Source organism: Chiloscyllium plagiosum, chromosome 41 (assembly GCF_004010195.1).
Source record: "Chiloscyllium plagiosum isolate BGI_BamShark_2017 chromosome 41, ASM401019v2, whole genome shotgun sequence".
Lineage (NCBI taxonomy): Eukaryota > Metazoa > Chordata > Chondrichthyes > Orectolobiformes > Hemiscylliidae > Chiloscyllium > Chiloscyllium plagiosum.
In genome coordinates, this window is record NC_057750.1 from 2,969,450 (window position 1) to 2,984,992 (window position 15,543).

At 43.7% G+C, this 15,543-nt stretch overlaps 1 protein-coding gene across 2 annotated transcripts in view; it reads right to left on the bottom strand.

Annotated features, from left to right (window-relative positions):
• The window catches only part of pak4 (p21 protein (Cdc42/Rac)-activated kinase 4), a 131,010-nt gene that overhangs the window by 65,425 nt on the left and 50,042 nt on the right, over positions 1-15,543 (bottom strand). The window contains exon 1 of one of the 2 annotated variants that reach the window (XM_043680742.1): positions 7,544-7,948. The exons of the other annotated variant lie outside the window; for it this stretch is intronic. The gene's annotated coding sequence lies outside the window, so the exon portion shown is untranslated. Of the gene's footprint in view, positions 1-7,543; positions 7,949-15,543 lie in introns of those variants that run through there. 2 annotated transcript variants of the gene reach the window in all.

The following is a 15,543-nucleotide window of genomic DNA, read 5'->3' on the forward strand; positions in this document are numbered from 1 at the left end:
AATCCACTGAACACGATGACCTGATCAGAACTCCAAACAATGCAAGAGGAATACACTACCTGACAAGTCTTTGCAATATAAATACAAGAGTCAATCTTAATTCCATTATAAAGTTTATCTGCTAAGTCACTTCATTTAAAAAAAAGTCAAAATATTAATACTTCACTACCTTCAGCAATTTATGGACCTCACCCAATTATTCTCATTAAAAAGTGACTTTCTGCACGGTGAATCAAATCATTGTTCAAGTTAATATTTGCTGTAAATAAATTATTTCAGTAGTTGGATAATCTGGTAGAGTAATGTTCTGTAACAAAGTGCTTTAAGACTTACCTTCTTTAAAAAAAAGGTATGAGTCCTGAGACAGCAACTCTTGTGTCCAACTATTTAGATTTGTTGACTGCGCTACTCTTTGAAATTGTAGTTCTCCGAAATAAATTTGTCTTTAATGAAAAGTCACCAACCTGAAAAGCTAACTACTTGCTCAACATTGCCTATGTTTTCTGTTATTGTTTTGCAGTGACTGCTCTTGAACTGTGAACATTAAATCATCAATTTTGGGCTGGTTTTCCCCCAAGTAAATCAATGACAGTGGCCTCAGCAAATCCCCACCTGAACTTATAATGCTGTGAAGCATCTACAAGCTGCAGAAACCTTGAGGGAGTCTCTGCGTGTAACAAAATTTCCATAATTCAGTAGCTGAACAGCAGCCAGGAGTGGCTGAATTCATGAACAGGGAAGCATCTCTAGACTCTAGGGGGAACAGTGTTATCAGGTTAAAAATAAACTGTAGCACATTCTAAATTCAAAGAAGCTGAAACAAGTATGCCTGCCAAAGTAACACATTTCATACAAATACACAGACTGCTATTTAAAGTAGGTGAAGGAAAGGGTGAAAGGGATTCCCTAGTGATTAGGGTAGTATGTGAGCTACAGAAAAGAGAATGTCTGCCTCCATCACCTGTCTGCAACGTCAAAAATCAAATGACGTCAGGTCATAGTGTAACAGGTTTATTTGAATTCAAGCTTTTGGAGCACTGCTCCTTCCTCAGTCCAACTCCAGCATCTCCACATCATACCTGCGATGGGCCTCCTTGGCTCCGCAGAATCACAATAAAGGATCACACTGGCCTCAAAGCAGAAGAGTAAGTGAAAAATCAATAAAGTCTTCGGCCCTCAAATCTGCCCTCTCTTGCCTCTGTGTTACACTTTACATCCCTACAGCTCTTTATCCACTAATGACAGAGGTGTGCATTCATAAGCATCAGATTCAGAATGAGCTGTGAGGCCTCTGACAGTTGAATAGTTTGCAGTACTTATCTGGTCTATCTGGCGCGATATCACAGAGAGACATGGACAGAAGCACGGATGGGGGAAATAGAGGAGCTGAGGTTGGGAAATATTAAAGAAACAGCACACAGGCAAGGTTATTGAACAGAATGGCAAGCTAATTGGGGATCATAGGAGATTAAGTGTGCATTCTAAGGAATTCATTAAAGTACTAATAGGCCAAGGGCAGGGAAATGTTTTATAAGGTGAAAGACTTTCATGGAGAAAAATCATTCCTTTTGGCAAGTGGCAAGTCACCAGAGATCTTAGATTCAAAACCCACTGGTGAAGAGATCTCAAAGAGAGACTAGGGAAGTTTTTTTAGCTCAGAGTTGTCAAACTCTAGAATGCTGAAAGGTGGTGGAAGCATAATGGCTCAGTGGTTAACACTGCTGCCTCACAGAGCCAGGGACCTGGGTTCACTTCCAACCTCTGGCGATTGCCTGTGTGGAGTTTGCACTCTCCCCCAATGTCTGCATGGGTTTCCTCCCACAATCAAAGGATGTGCAGTTTAGGAGAATTGGCGATACTAAATTGTCCCATAGTGTTCAGTGACGTGTAGGTTGGATGCATTAGTTAGGGGTAAATATAGGGTAAGGGAATGGGTCTGGGTGGATTACTCTTTGGAGGGTCAGTGTGGACTTGTTGGGCTGAAGGGCCTGTTTCCACACTGGAGGGATTCTAGGATAGCCAGGTCATGGCATGGGAACGAGAGCCAGTACAGGCCACTACGGGCCGAATTGAACCCTCTGTGCTGCAAGACTCAGCAGTTCTATGAAAGGTTAAATGAACAAGGCAACAGATTGGTAATTTATAAAAGCTTGTAAGAAGATTACACAGGATAAAACCAAAGCTGGGAAGACACACCAATTTGAGGAACAAGAAGAATAATGAAATAATGCTCTGGGACCGTCTGATAAAGAAAGAACTTCCAAATTTAAAGTTTCATTCAAAGCAGAGCACCTTCGGGAATATAGTACTTCCTTGGTTAACTATAACTGTGCTCAACCCGAAACCTTTTGACTCAGAGATGAGCGGGCTGCCCTTTAAGAAGCTTCAGCCGCCAGCAATGTACAGCAGAGGTGCTGTACACACCTCTTGTGAGGACATCAGCATTTTTAGCGCAAGTGGTCAATTCAGTAACAATATGTAACATACCAAACTAAGTTTTGGTTTATTTCAGTAATATGGCTCGCTCCACTCAAATGGTTGCTGCTCCCTGGCCTCTTCCTTGAAGGAGGTCACTGAAGTGGAGATTCTCTCTGATTCAGTGGCTTAACTCTCTATGGAAAACAGCCCAGAAAATCATTTACGCAGAGGCTAAACTGCCAGGAACGGTTTAAAAGCTAATCCCCGTGACTGGCCTCCTGCCAATAATCATCCAACAACACCCCCTACTCCTTTATCAGAGGCTGTTTTAACATCTCATTTGGAAAACAGAGGCCCTATCTGTTGATTCGGATGTGTGCAAGAGGTCATATGCCACTCTTCCAACAAGCAAGGGAGTTCTCCCAATGCCTCAGCCGAGAGTCATACCTCAACTGACACCTAAAGATAATCAACCAGCTCACTATCACACAAAAGACCCAGATTGTTTGTTAAGTCTCTCATCTTTTAGAATGACCATGTTGGTTTCAGTTCAAACAATCCAGGTCTTTACCAATATATCATTTCAGTTACATCATACTGTAAACTTGTGCTATAAGTTCTGTGTCTTAGGATCTTACACTCCACAACCACCTGATGAAGGAGCACCGCTCCAAAAGTTAGTGGTTCCAATAAGCCTGTTGGACTATAACCTGTGATTTTTAAACTTAGTACACCTCAGTCCAACACCAGCACCTCCAAATCTATAAAAGGAAGCTACATATTACAGTAGGAGGAAATGTTCAACATTACACCACCCAGAAAAGCCATTATTATCACATCACTACGACAGCAAGTCAGAAATGAGGAATTTTGTGACAAAGAATTCACCTTGAGTTTACCCAATGCCTGCTCACCATCTACAAGGTACACGTCAGGAGTGTGATGAAATATTCCACGCTCATCTGGATGAGTGCAGCTCCTATTTGAATCTTGACACCATTCAGGAAAAAAGTTGCATGGAGAGAGAAATGGTTCATGTCAAGTGTCTGGGAGAAAGAAAGGACTGCAGATGCTGCAGCACAGAGTCAAAAGTGTGGTGCTGGAAAAGCACAGCCAGTCAGGCAGCATCTGAGGAGCAAGAGAGTCGACATTCGAGCATAAGCTCTTCATCAGGAATAGTCTGGAGTCTGATCTACCTCTTGGTCAGAACTGACAGAGGCTGGAAATTGTAGTTTTTTATGTTGTAGACAGAGCAGGGAATGAGAGTGAGGGGAACAGATGGTGAAGCTGCCCGGAATGTAACCTGTCAGGCAATAGGTTTAAGGTGAAAAAGGGGTAGCTGAGCTGAGGGGTAGCTTTAAACGGGAGCTGAGGGGTAGCTTTTTCACCCAGACGATACTGTGCATGCAATGAGCTGCCAGAGGAAGTGGTGGAGGCTAGTACAATTCTAACAATTAAAAGTCATCTGGATGGGTACATGACTAGGGAGGGTTGAGATGTATGGGCCAAATGGGACTGGATCAGATTGGGATGTCTGATTGGTGTAGACGGGTTGGACCGAAGGGTCTGTTTCAGTGCTGCATGACTCTGTAACTGTAACAGCTTGATTGGCTCCCCATCCTCCAGCTTCAATGGTACTACCTTCACCATTGACTATTCACCACAGAGCATGTATATAATATCTACATGGTACACTGCAAATCGACAGTACCTTCCAAACCTGCAACCTCTATCACTTAGAAGGGCAAAGATAGCAGATGCAGGGGATCATCATCTACAAGTTTCTCTCCAACCCCCACACACCATCCTGATTTGTAACTATGCCACCATTCCTTCTCTACTGCAGAGTTACAATCTTGGAACCCCCTCCCTAACAGCACAGTAGGTCTCTCTATATTCCCAAGGACTACAATAGTCCAAGGTGGAGCTTACCACTGCTTTCCTGAGGGCTTTCAGAGATGGTCTCCCCGTGCTTATGTAGGTTTCCTCCAGGCGCTCTGGTTTCCTCCCACAATCCAAAGATGTGCAGGTCAGGTGAACTGGCCTTGCTAGATTGGCCATAGTGTTAGGTACATTAGTCAGGGGTAAATATAGGTAGGGGAATGGGTCTGGGCGGGTTACTCTTCGGAGGGTCGGTGTGGACTTGTTCGGCCAAAGGGCCTGTTTCCATACGGTAGAGAATCTATCTAATCTAATCTAATCCTAGAAGAGTATAAATACTGGCCTAGCCAGTGACATCTATATCCACCAATGAATTTTTTTTTAAAAATTGGAATTTAATTCTCCACAATGCAACATCGACACGTATTGCAGTCAACTTGGCCAAAAGGAGTTGTTTCATTTGTCTGAAAAATACTTTGTGAAGAAGGGACTGCAGGCTATGATTTCAGCAGGCTATGATTTTTGGGTAACCCTTGTGGCAAGATTTTCATGTGTCAAGTTGATAGTTGAAATGATTATTTACTGCAAATATTGCTCTCTTCTGAGAGTCAGGAAGTTGTGGTTATGTGGGAAGAAATTGAGTTTTTGAAAAGGGTAAATTGTAGGGGGAATGAATGATTCGGGAAGGCAAGGAACTGAACTGTTTTGAAAATCAAAGAATGGACAAGTCAGAGTTGGAGAGGAGCAAAAGGCCTTGGCTGCAATGCTGTAACCACCTTGGGAAGAGGGGGATGATATTGATGAGCATATCTAAAAGGATGGCACAAGAGCATGATGAAGAATATCCCAATGAGAAAAAAAATAAACTTGTGCAATTATATTACATCCCTAAATAGAATCCTCGGCAAATCAAACACAGAGAAGAGGAGGTGGTCAGAACAATCTCTGGGCAAATATCTGTAAAACAACACAAGGGAATTAACCCCTCGAGCAAACAGATGAGTGATGAATGCACAGTGCATCTCTGTGGAACTGCTAATAGGATTATTTATGTTTGTCTCCCTTTGAATTTTTTGGTTACTCCTCATTGCTCACTAACACCATCTCATAACCTTCTCTCCCATTATCACTTCTCATGACTGACTGTGCCTTGCACTCAGTTCATTTCACCTGTTCACCTTTTCAGCATCTACAGCAGTTTGCACTCCAACACATTTCTCCCTTTCTCAGTGCTTGCCTTTAATCAAGAAACGGTCAGTGGAAGCTTGCAAAAACAGCAGCTTAGAATTAAGTTTAGAATGACTGAACACCACACCAAACAGAGCTGTTGCAGATAAGTGAAAATAAAATCCAGACAATGGATGACAGTTGTATTCAGTGGCTGCTTTTAAAAAGACAAATCATGACCAAAAGGTGTTAGCTCACCACTACTTTCTCAAGGAGAAAGTGAGGACTGCAGATGCTGGAGATCAGAATCAAAAAGTGTAGTGCTGGAAAAGCACAGTAGATCAGGCAGTTTCCAAGGAGCAGGAGAGTCTACATTTTGGGCATAAGCCCTTCATCAGAAAACGTCAACTCTCCTGCTCCTGAGAGGCTGCCTAACCTGCTGCGCTTTTCCAGCACCACACAACTTTTTCAAGGGCAGTTAGTGATACTGGTGCAGACCACTGATACTGCTGCCCATGAATATATAACAAAAATATGAAATGCACAATTTTTTTCCTCTACTGTATATCTCTATGACTAATTATTACCAATGTGGTCACCCATAAAATTCTTTAATACATCATTTTGATATTTATAATCACAGAATCATAAGAGATGTACAGCATGGAAACAGACTCTTCGGTCCAACTCGTCCACGCCGACCAGATATCCCAACCCAATCTAATCCAGCACCCGGCCCATATCCCTCCAAACCCTTCCGATTCATATACCTATCCAGATGCCTTTTAAATGCTACAATTGTACCGGCCTCCACCACATCCTCTGGCAGCTCATTCCATACACGTACCACTCTTTGTGTGAAAACACTTCCCCTTAGGTCTCTTTTATATCTTTCCCCTTTCACCCTAAACCCATGTCCTCTAGTTCTGGACTCCCCCACACCAGGAAAGATACTTTGTCTACTTATCCTATCCAGGCCTCTCACGATTTTATAAACCTCTATAAGTCTCAGCCTCCAACACTCCAGGGAAAACAGCCCCAACCTATTCAACCTCTTCCTATAGCTCAAATTCTCCAACCTTGGCAGCATCCTTGCAAATCTTTTCTGAACCCTTTCAATAACATCCTTCCGATAGGAAGGAGACCAGAATTGCATGCAATATTCCAAAAGTGGCCTAACCAATGTCCTGTACAGCCGCAACATGACCTCCCAACTCGTGGACTCAACGCTCTGACCAATAAAGGAAAACATACCAAACGCCTTCTTCACTATCCTATCTACCTGCAACATCCTTTGCCAAAAGACTGGCAAAGGCAGGATTGATCCTGGCTGCATTACCTATCACTCTAACAGCCTGGTAAAGCTGACCAGCTTAGGTATAAGGCAGGGAAGATTTAGCACTGCCCAGAGAACTGCCCACCCAGCAGAAATCAATGGCCCCAGAAGACAATAAAAGGTAGCGGAGAAAGTGGTTAGCTCATTGTGAAATATACATAACAATGCACCCAATCCACTATTTGTAATGTTCAATGTGATCAGGATAAAAAAGGAGAGAGGACGTGGAGAGGCAGAGTCAGGGAACAAGTGTATGAATGAGTAAATGCAAGTGCTTTCTGTTGTCCTGCGTGCGCGCCTGTGCAGGAGGGTGTGTGGAGTATGCTGCGGAATTCTCTCTCAATTTGTTCTCACACTGCTGGTGAGTTTTAAAAGGGTTCAGTGAGCTCAGATTTCATCCACTCACTCCACATGCACAAGGTCCTCAATCACGGGGAACTGAATCAGCCAACACGCTCACCATTAAAACTCCTTAACATGCCATGTAAACTCTTCACTTCCAATATCACAAGCACAACCTAAACTGGCAAGGGGATCCTTGCTGTGCTATTGGGGGTGCAGGCGCCTCTCTCTGGAACAGCAGAAGCAGCTTTTGCTGGGCCTCGCTTTGCCTTTTTTTTTCCCAAACAGCCATGCTGTGTTTAATCGGTGACTCATTAACAGACAGCCCTCGACTCGATCCAACAAAACAAAAAACGGGATTAAAAAGGCCCAACTCTCAGAGAAGGGGCAAGCGCTTACCTTACAAGCTCCCCAGTTCTTTGAGATTTTTATCTTCACGAAGGGACAGGGATTCTGAATACTTTGCAAGACAGGATCATTTCCTCATACTGCTTTCAGCCTCCCAGATAAAGAAGTCAATGTTTTCCCTACCGTCACAGGGATTATGTTACATCAGTTTCGTTGGCTCGGTCCTTTAACCACTCCAAACAAGTTTCATGACGTTTACCAAAGGCATGGCTACGCCCCCTGATTCGGCACAAACCACAGGAGTGTAGTTTCACGCAGAGCTCCGAATCCTTCACTAACACTCAGAGCCTGAGCTGCTGCAGTCTGCTTTTTCACTCCAGGGCAGTCTTCTACTAAAGCGAATCTTTTCACTCTCCTTGCCACCAGAGCCCTGCACAAACGACCCTAGGAGCTGAAGGAACAAGACACACCGACCTCTCTCAAAGCAACTGAGCTGCAGATTAATGAGTTCATCTCCCTCCCCCGCACACCCCACCCCCTCAAAGAAACTCCCGTTTGATTTCTTAAATTAGTTTTTCCTGTGCAATGACGAGAAAGTTTAGTAGCTAGCATCCCTACACTCCTCGCCCTTTAAGCAGCAAAGTCTTGACTGAGTTGCATATAAAATCGCAGCTCTCCGAAAGCTAATTATTCCAAATAAACCTGTTGGACTATAAGCTGGTGTGTGACTTCTGACCTTGTCCAACACCCGCACCACCACATAGCAAATAAATAGGATGCAGGGGTTTATATTTTTGTTTGCAGCACATCTCAAGTATTCAAGTGCTTTGCGTGCAATGGATTTGCTTTAAAGTGCTGGGAATGCCACCAGCCTGGCAAACGGACCCGTTGAGGTCTCCAGCAGTTGTGGTGTTGGGGCAACACAGTGGCTCAGTGGTTAGCACTGCTGCCTCACAGCACCAGGGTCCCAGGTTCAATTCCAGCCTCGGGTGTTGGGCCGAAGGGCCTGTTTCTACACTGTAAGTAATCTAATCTAATCTAAATGTGCAGGCCAGGTGAACTGGCTATGCTAAATTGCCCATAGGTTAGGTGTGTCATTCAGAGGGAATGGGTCTGGGTGGGTTACTCTTTGGAGGGTTGGTGTGGATTTGTTGGGCCGATGGGGCTGTTTCCACATTGTAGGGAATCGAATAAAGATGATTTGACTCTCCTCCCCCTACCCCCCCCCCCCCATTTCCTCCATTATAACAATAGCTATGCTTCAAAAAAGTGATTTACTGAGGCTCTGAAAGACAAAATGCAAATGCAAGTTTAGTAGACACAGCCAACATCCCCTAAACTCACCAATGAAATCATTCAGATAGGAGGTATGGAAAAAATGTCTTGAGGTCAGGACCGAGACATGTTGAGGTAGAGTAGAAGCCTTGCTCTGTATCTGCCGTGTTGCAACATTACTGAATGCTTGACCTTGACAACGAATGCTTCACATGGGAGGACATTAACAAAAATCCATCCAACTGAGCCACGGGTCTGGTGGGCAGCAAGATGCAAGGGAGAACAGCTTTGAGAATGCATCAAAGTTTCAGCCTCAAGTATCTTCTTGTTCTTCAGTCTTCTGGTATAAATGCTCCCAAATTTTAAATCATTTCTACAGAACAGGTCATTAAATTGCTAGGAGCGAAAAAGTGAAATGTACAAGTCTCATAAATCTGACCCAAGCACGCAGAACATGAGCGCACACAATTAAACTGCTGTCTGCCTCCACTGTCTCCAAGATCACATTATCGTTTGCCTGACAACAGAGTTGAGCACTGACAGCATAAATATTCTTTTGCCTGACAAGAAGCTGGCAAAACGGTGGAAAATATAACAGATGGGAATGAGTATGGGTGCTGAGAGTGAAAGAGAGGAGTTAGCTCACTTTTGTTTTTCATCGATACAGCACACTGCAGAAGGACTCGTTTTTAACTGGGAACGAGCAAGAGAAAAAATTAAGGCAGCCTCACTTTACGAATTACTTGGGTTTATCTTTTTCCCCACCTTCAGCCCCTTGACAGTGCAGACTTGTATCCAGTTTCATAGGTCCAGATCTACTGCTGCTTTAACCAGGGGTGATTTGCCACATCTACACACAAGTAAGGATTGGAAGGCTGTGGTGGTAAGGAATATGGGAAAAATAGAACCATAGTTGATCCCACACCAATCCATATCCGCAGGAACTCAAACTGATCTTCCCTTTGCCGAGCAGAGGCCAAGGTTCTCCTGTTGGTACTCGGCTAGTTGGTATAAAACAGATCGCTTGAACTTTAATGGTTAAGTTCACAATGTGGACTGGAGAGATTTAGGGAAGGCAGTGACGTATTGGCAATATCAAGAGAAAGTAAGGACTGCAGATGCTGGAGATCAGAGTCAAAAAGTGTGACGCTGGAAAATCACAGCCGGTCAGGCTGCATCCGAGGAACAGGAGAGTTGATGTTTTGAGAATAAGCTCTCAAGAGGGCAGTGCCGAGTTGGAGGGTTGGATCTGGGTTAGGTTGGGGGTTGGGGAGATGGGGAAACTGGTGAAATTGACATTGATCCCGTGTGGTTGGAGGGTCCCAAAGCAGAAGATGAGGTGTTCTTCCTCCAGGCTAGGATTTGGCAGTGGAGGATGCCAGGCATTTGCATGTGCTTGATGGAATGGGAGGGGGAGTTGAAGTGTTTGCCACAAGGCTGTGGTGTTGATTGGTGCACGTGTCTCGGAGATATTCTCTGAAATATTCCGCAAGTTGGCATCCTGTCTCCCTAATGTAGAGATCACATCGAGACCAACGGACACAGTAGATGAGGTGTTTGGAGGTGCAGGAAAACCTCTGTCGGATATGGAAGGATGCTTTGGGGCCTTGGATGGAGGTATGGGTGCAGGTTTTACACCTCTTGTGGTAGCAGGGGAAGGTGCCAGGAGTGGGGGGCGTGTACCTAATGAGGGAGTTGCGAAGGGAATAGTCTCTGCGGAATGCAGAAAGGGGTGGAAAGGGAAATACCTCTCTGGAGGTGTGGTCTGACTGTAGGTGGCAGAAATGGCGGAAGATGATGCATTGTATCTGATTGTTGGTGGGGAGGAAGGTGAGGACCATGGGACTCTATCCTTGTTGCAGTTGGAGGGGTGGAGTTCCAGGGCGGAGGTGTGAGAAGTTGAGGAAATCCACTAGAACATGGAATCAATGTCGATTTCACCAGTTTCCCCATCTCCCCTCCCCCAACCTTATTCCAGATCCAACCCTCCAACTCAGCACTGCCCTCTTGAACTGTCCTACCTGTCCATCTTCCTTCCCTCCTAACCGCTTGACTGTGACCTATCACCATCCCCCCCAACTTCATCTACCTATCTCATTCCCAGTTACCTTCCCCCCCAAGCCCCCAGCCCCATCCCTTCCCATTTGTCTCTCAGCAACCCCCACATCCCTGATGAAGAACCTATGCTTGAAACATTGACTGTCCTGCTGCTTGGATGCTGCTTGACCGACTGTGCTTTTCCAGCGCCACACTTTTTGACTAATGGCAATATCAATGGCCTAGTAATCCAGAAGCGCATGCTAATGGTTGAGGGACATGAATTCAAATATGACCACGCCAGAGAACAAAATTTGAATTTAGGAACAAAATTTTGAATTAAAAAGCTAGCCTAAATGGTGACCATGTAACCGTTGTCAACTGCCATTCAAACCAATCTGGTTCAGTAATGTCTTGCAGGGAAGAAAAGCTAGCATCCTTAAGTTGGCTTGGCCTGCATGTGATTCCAAACCCACAGCAATGTGATTAACTCTGAAATGCCCTATGAAATAGTCCTAGCAAGCCATTCAGATCAAAAAAATTGACAATAATTGCCAGCACAGCAAGCAACACCCACATGATTATTTTAAAAAGTCATATGATTAATACAGGTGCATATCTGATTGTTTACTCATTAACATGAGCAGAAAAGTGGCGCAATAGGGAATTTACACTTAAATACAATTGGAACTGACAGACAAAATTATACAATAACGTGGGAAGTATTTTAAAATGCAAGTTACTTTCAAATGCGCATCATTTTAAATTTGGAATTCAATAAATGAGGGTTCATATGCCAGTTTGCCATTTATATTGCTAAATAAAATGGTAGAGTTCTAAATGTTAGATGAAGAGAAACACATTTAGCGGCATAATCAGTAGGAATTGGTTCGGGAGTGCTTGTATCCTGGAATTAAAACTGCTCTGATAATAGGAACCTTTTTTTTTAATTTATTCACTAGATGTAGACATCTTTGGCCCCTAAAAGTTAAGGGTTAAACATATTGCTGTGGATCTGGATTCACACGTAGGCCAGGCAGGTAAGGATGGCAGTTTCTTTCCCTTAAGAATATTAGGGAACCAGATGGGTTTTCTGACAATGGTTTTACGGTCATTATTAGATCCTTCATTCCACGTTCTTTACTGAGTTCAAGTTTCCACCATCTGGCTAGCGGCAGGATTCAAACCCGGAACCCAGAACATTACTTGGGTCTCTGGATGAACAGTCCAGCAATAATATCATGAGGCAACTGCCTCCCCTTTAACAAGTCAATGAACACTTCCTCAAAAGATTACTTATCTTTAGTTTACTGCAGGTTAAAACTGCAACTGTGGGGGAGGAAAACTGATTTGAAACAAAGCTAAGTTACACGAGAGCACCTCACCAAGTCACTGATACTCAATAATGCATCAGGGCTTTTAGTTGGATTTTAGTACAGCAGAAGGGCGTACAAAAGCAAAATGCTGTGGACGCTGGTAATCTGAAATAAAACAAAATGCTAAGAGAAATTCAACAAGTCACAGTGGCTCAGTGGTTAGTACTGCTGCCTCACAATGCCAGGGACCCAGGTTCGATTTCCATCTTGGGTGACTGTGTGGAGTTTGCACATTCTCCCCGTGTCTGTGTGGGTTTCCTCCGGGTGCTCTAGTTTCCTCTCAGTCACAAAGATGTGCAAGCCAGGTGAATTGGCTGTGCTAAATTGCCCATAGTGCTAGGTGCATTAGTCAGAGGGAAATGGATCTGGGTGGGTTAGTCTTCGGAGGGTCGGTGTGGACTTGTTGGACCAAATGGCCCGTTTCCATTTGTAGGGAATCTAATCTGAAAAAAAAGGTCTGGAGAAAAAAAACAGTTAACGTTTCAAGTGCAGCACGACTCTTCTGTGTAATTGAAAGGAGCTAGAAAATGCTGTTTTTTATGCTGTAAAGAGAGGAGTGGCAGAAAATGGAACAGAATGAGTGTATGCTCAGAGCAAAAGACATAAGCAGGTGATAATGCTGGTAAAGGGAAGTTAAAGAGATGTAAAATAAGTGCAAATGTTAATTGTGAAATGGAGAAAATGGATCCGTTCTGCCAGCCAGACACAAAGAAGACATCACCAAGAGCTGTAAGAAAGTATGAAGCACAAAGGTCATCTTCTGAATTTGTGGAACTCTGAGTCCAAGAGGCTGTGAAGTGTTTAAATGGAAACTGAGACGTTGTTCCTCCAGCTTGCACTGCGCTTTATTGGAACACTAGCAGACCGAGGATGAAAATGTTAGAAGGGAACAAGATGGTTTGTTATAGTTTAATATACAATACACCTACTTATAGAGCATCCATATCATAATTAAGATTCAACAACAAAAACAGAAGTTGCTGGAAAAGTTCAGCAGGTCTGGCAGCATATGAAAAGAAAAATCAGAGTTTGCATTTTGGGTTAGGTGACCCTTCCTCAGAATCGGACCCGAAATGTTAACACTGATTTCTCTTCACAGATGCTGCCAGACCTGATGAGCTTTTCCATTGTTTCTGTTTGTGTTTCTGATTTACAGCAGTTCTTTCGGTTTTTATTCAGAATTCACATTATTGATTTTATTCCTTCAAAAGTAGTTTGTATCTGAAGATAGTGATTACTTTATCTCACATATAAATTATATAACACAAGGAGCAAGCACTGTTTTTACGTCTTGACAATTGCATGTGAATGGTTTTGATGAATATAAGTAATGAGAACCTGCTTTTAATGGAATACAGAGGGCACAAATTTAAGGTAATTGGCAAAAGAACCAAAGGAGAGATCGGGAAAAATATTTGCTCAGAGTTATGATTTGAAAGCACTTCTGGAAGTGGAGAAGGAAGCAGAATTAATTGGACAAATTTTGAAGGGAGTAATCTGATACGGTTGCGGGGAAGCAGTCAGACGGCAAAGCTAATTGGGTAGCTTTTTAGAAGGAGAAAGTGAGGTCTGCAGATGCTGGAGATCAGAGCTGAAAATGTGTTGCTGGAAAAGCGCAGCAGGTCAGGCAGCATCCAGGGAACAGGAGAATCGACGTTTCGGGCATAAGCCCTTCTTCAGGAATGAGGAAAGTTTGTCCAGCAGGCTAAGATAAAAGGTAGGGAGGAGGGACTTGGGGGAGGGGGGTCGGAAATGTGATAGGTGGAAAGAGGTCAAGGTGAGGGTGATAGGTCAGACTGGGGTGGGGCGGAGAGGTCGGGAAGAAGATTGCAGGTTAGAAAGGCGGTGCTGAGTTAAATGGATTTGACTGAGACAAGGTGTGGGGAGGGGAAATGAGGAAACTGGTGAAATCCGAGTTCATCCCTTGTGGTTGGAGGGTTCCTAGGCTGAAGATGAGGCGTTCTTCCTCCAACCGTCGTGTTGTTGTGGTCTGGTGATGGAGGAGTCCAAAGACCTGCATATCCTTGGTGGAGTGGGAGGGGGAGTTGAAATGTTGAGCCACAGGGTGGTTGGGTTGGTTGGTCCGGGTGTCCCAGAGGTGTTCTCTGAAACGCTCCGCAAGTAGCCGGCCTGTCTCCCCAATATAGAGGAGGCCACATCGGGTGCAGAGGATGCAATAGATAATGTGTGTGGAGGTGCAGGTGAATCTGTGGCGGATATGGAAGTCTCCTTTGGGGCCTTGGAGGGGCTGGAATAGACACTGGACCAAATGGCCTTCATGTTTTGTATCATTGTAGGACTGTACACACAAAACTACAAAATTAATGACATATGCCCTATAGAAAACTAGCATTGATGCAGTAAGCAAGTTTATGATTAAACTGGTCTACCGTATCATCCCCAATTACAAGTGACCGTTCATGTCACTCCACTGCCCCTGGGATCTCCCCTTCTCTGCAAGGCCAACTCTTCAAAGGCATGTTATTCAGTTTGCCCTGTGGCACTCTGCTGTGTTTACGCATTGCTGCTGCTCATTGTCTAACTACAGTGGCTAGATTTCTTTTTGAACAACAGCCTCTCTTGTCTCTCTGCCAGTTGCTCATATTAGATTGGTGGAGCAGGAGACATTTCAGTTTTGCTAATAAGCTGGGAACAAAAATTTTGAATTATTATAGTACTGCATTATAAATGCGAGCAATCTATTTTCTGACCAGCAAAACGTACAAAGAATCTCAGCCCTGTGCCAGTTTCACAAATTATGCTCAATTTTAAATTAACTCCCACTTATTGCAAGTCCACTTCATTCATGGAATATCTCACAAAGATAAAACTTCACTGACAGCACATAGGAATGAAGAAAAAGGCAGAATTATTCCTCCAGGTGTCTCAAAGTACTCATTTATCAATGCTCTGGCAATGCAAGTTTATTGCCTGAACAGTTTACTTCCGATGAATGCTTTGCTCGGACTGGAATTTTCAAACATTTTAGACTCTGCCATCTAAAGGAGAAGGCTACCTTCAGGGAGGAGAGAATATTAAGTTTTAAAAATTTTTCTTAGCTAGGCAAAATATTCTTGAACACACAATCACCAAGTCCCAAAGGCCAAACAACTCAATGTTTTTGCCTGGTCCTGCCTACAAAATCCTCACATCGCAGTACACGTTGTAGCATTTTTCACATCCTTAAACTGCTTCACAGATAAGAAACTACTTTTTGAAAAGCAGCTGCTTAGTAATTGTGTAAACGTGGCAGCTAATTCCTTAGAGCAAAAAGCCGGAAACAGCAATAAAATAAATGATCAGTTAATTAATGTTGGTGGCAGAGGGATATATATTGATCCAGAGCACCAGGACAAATTATCC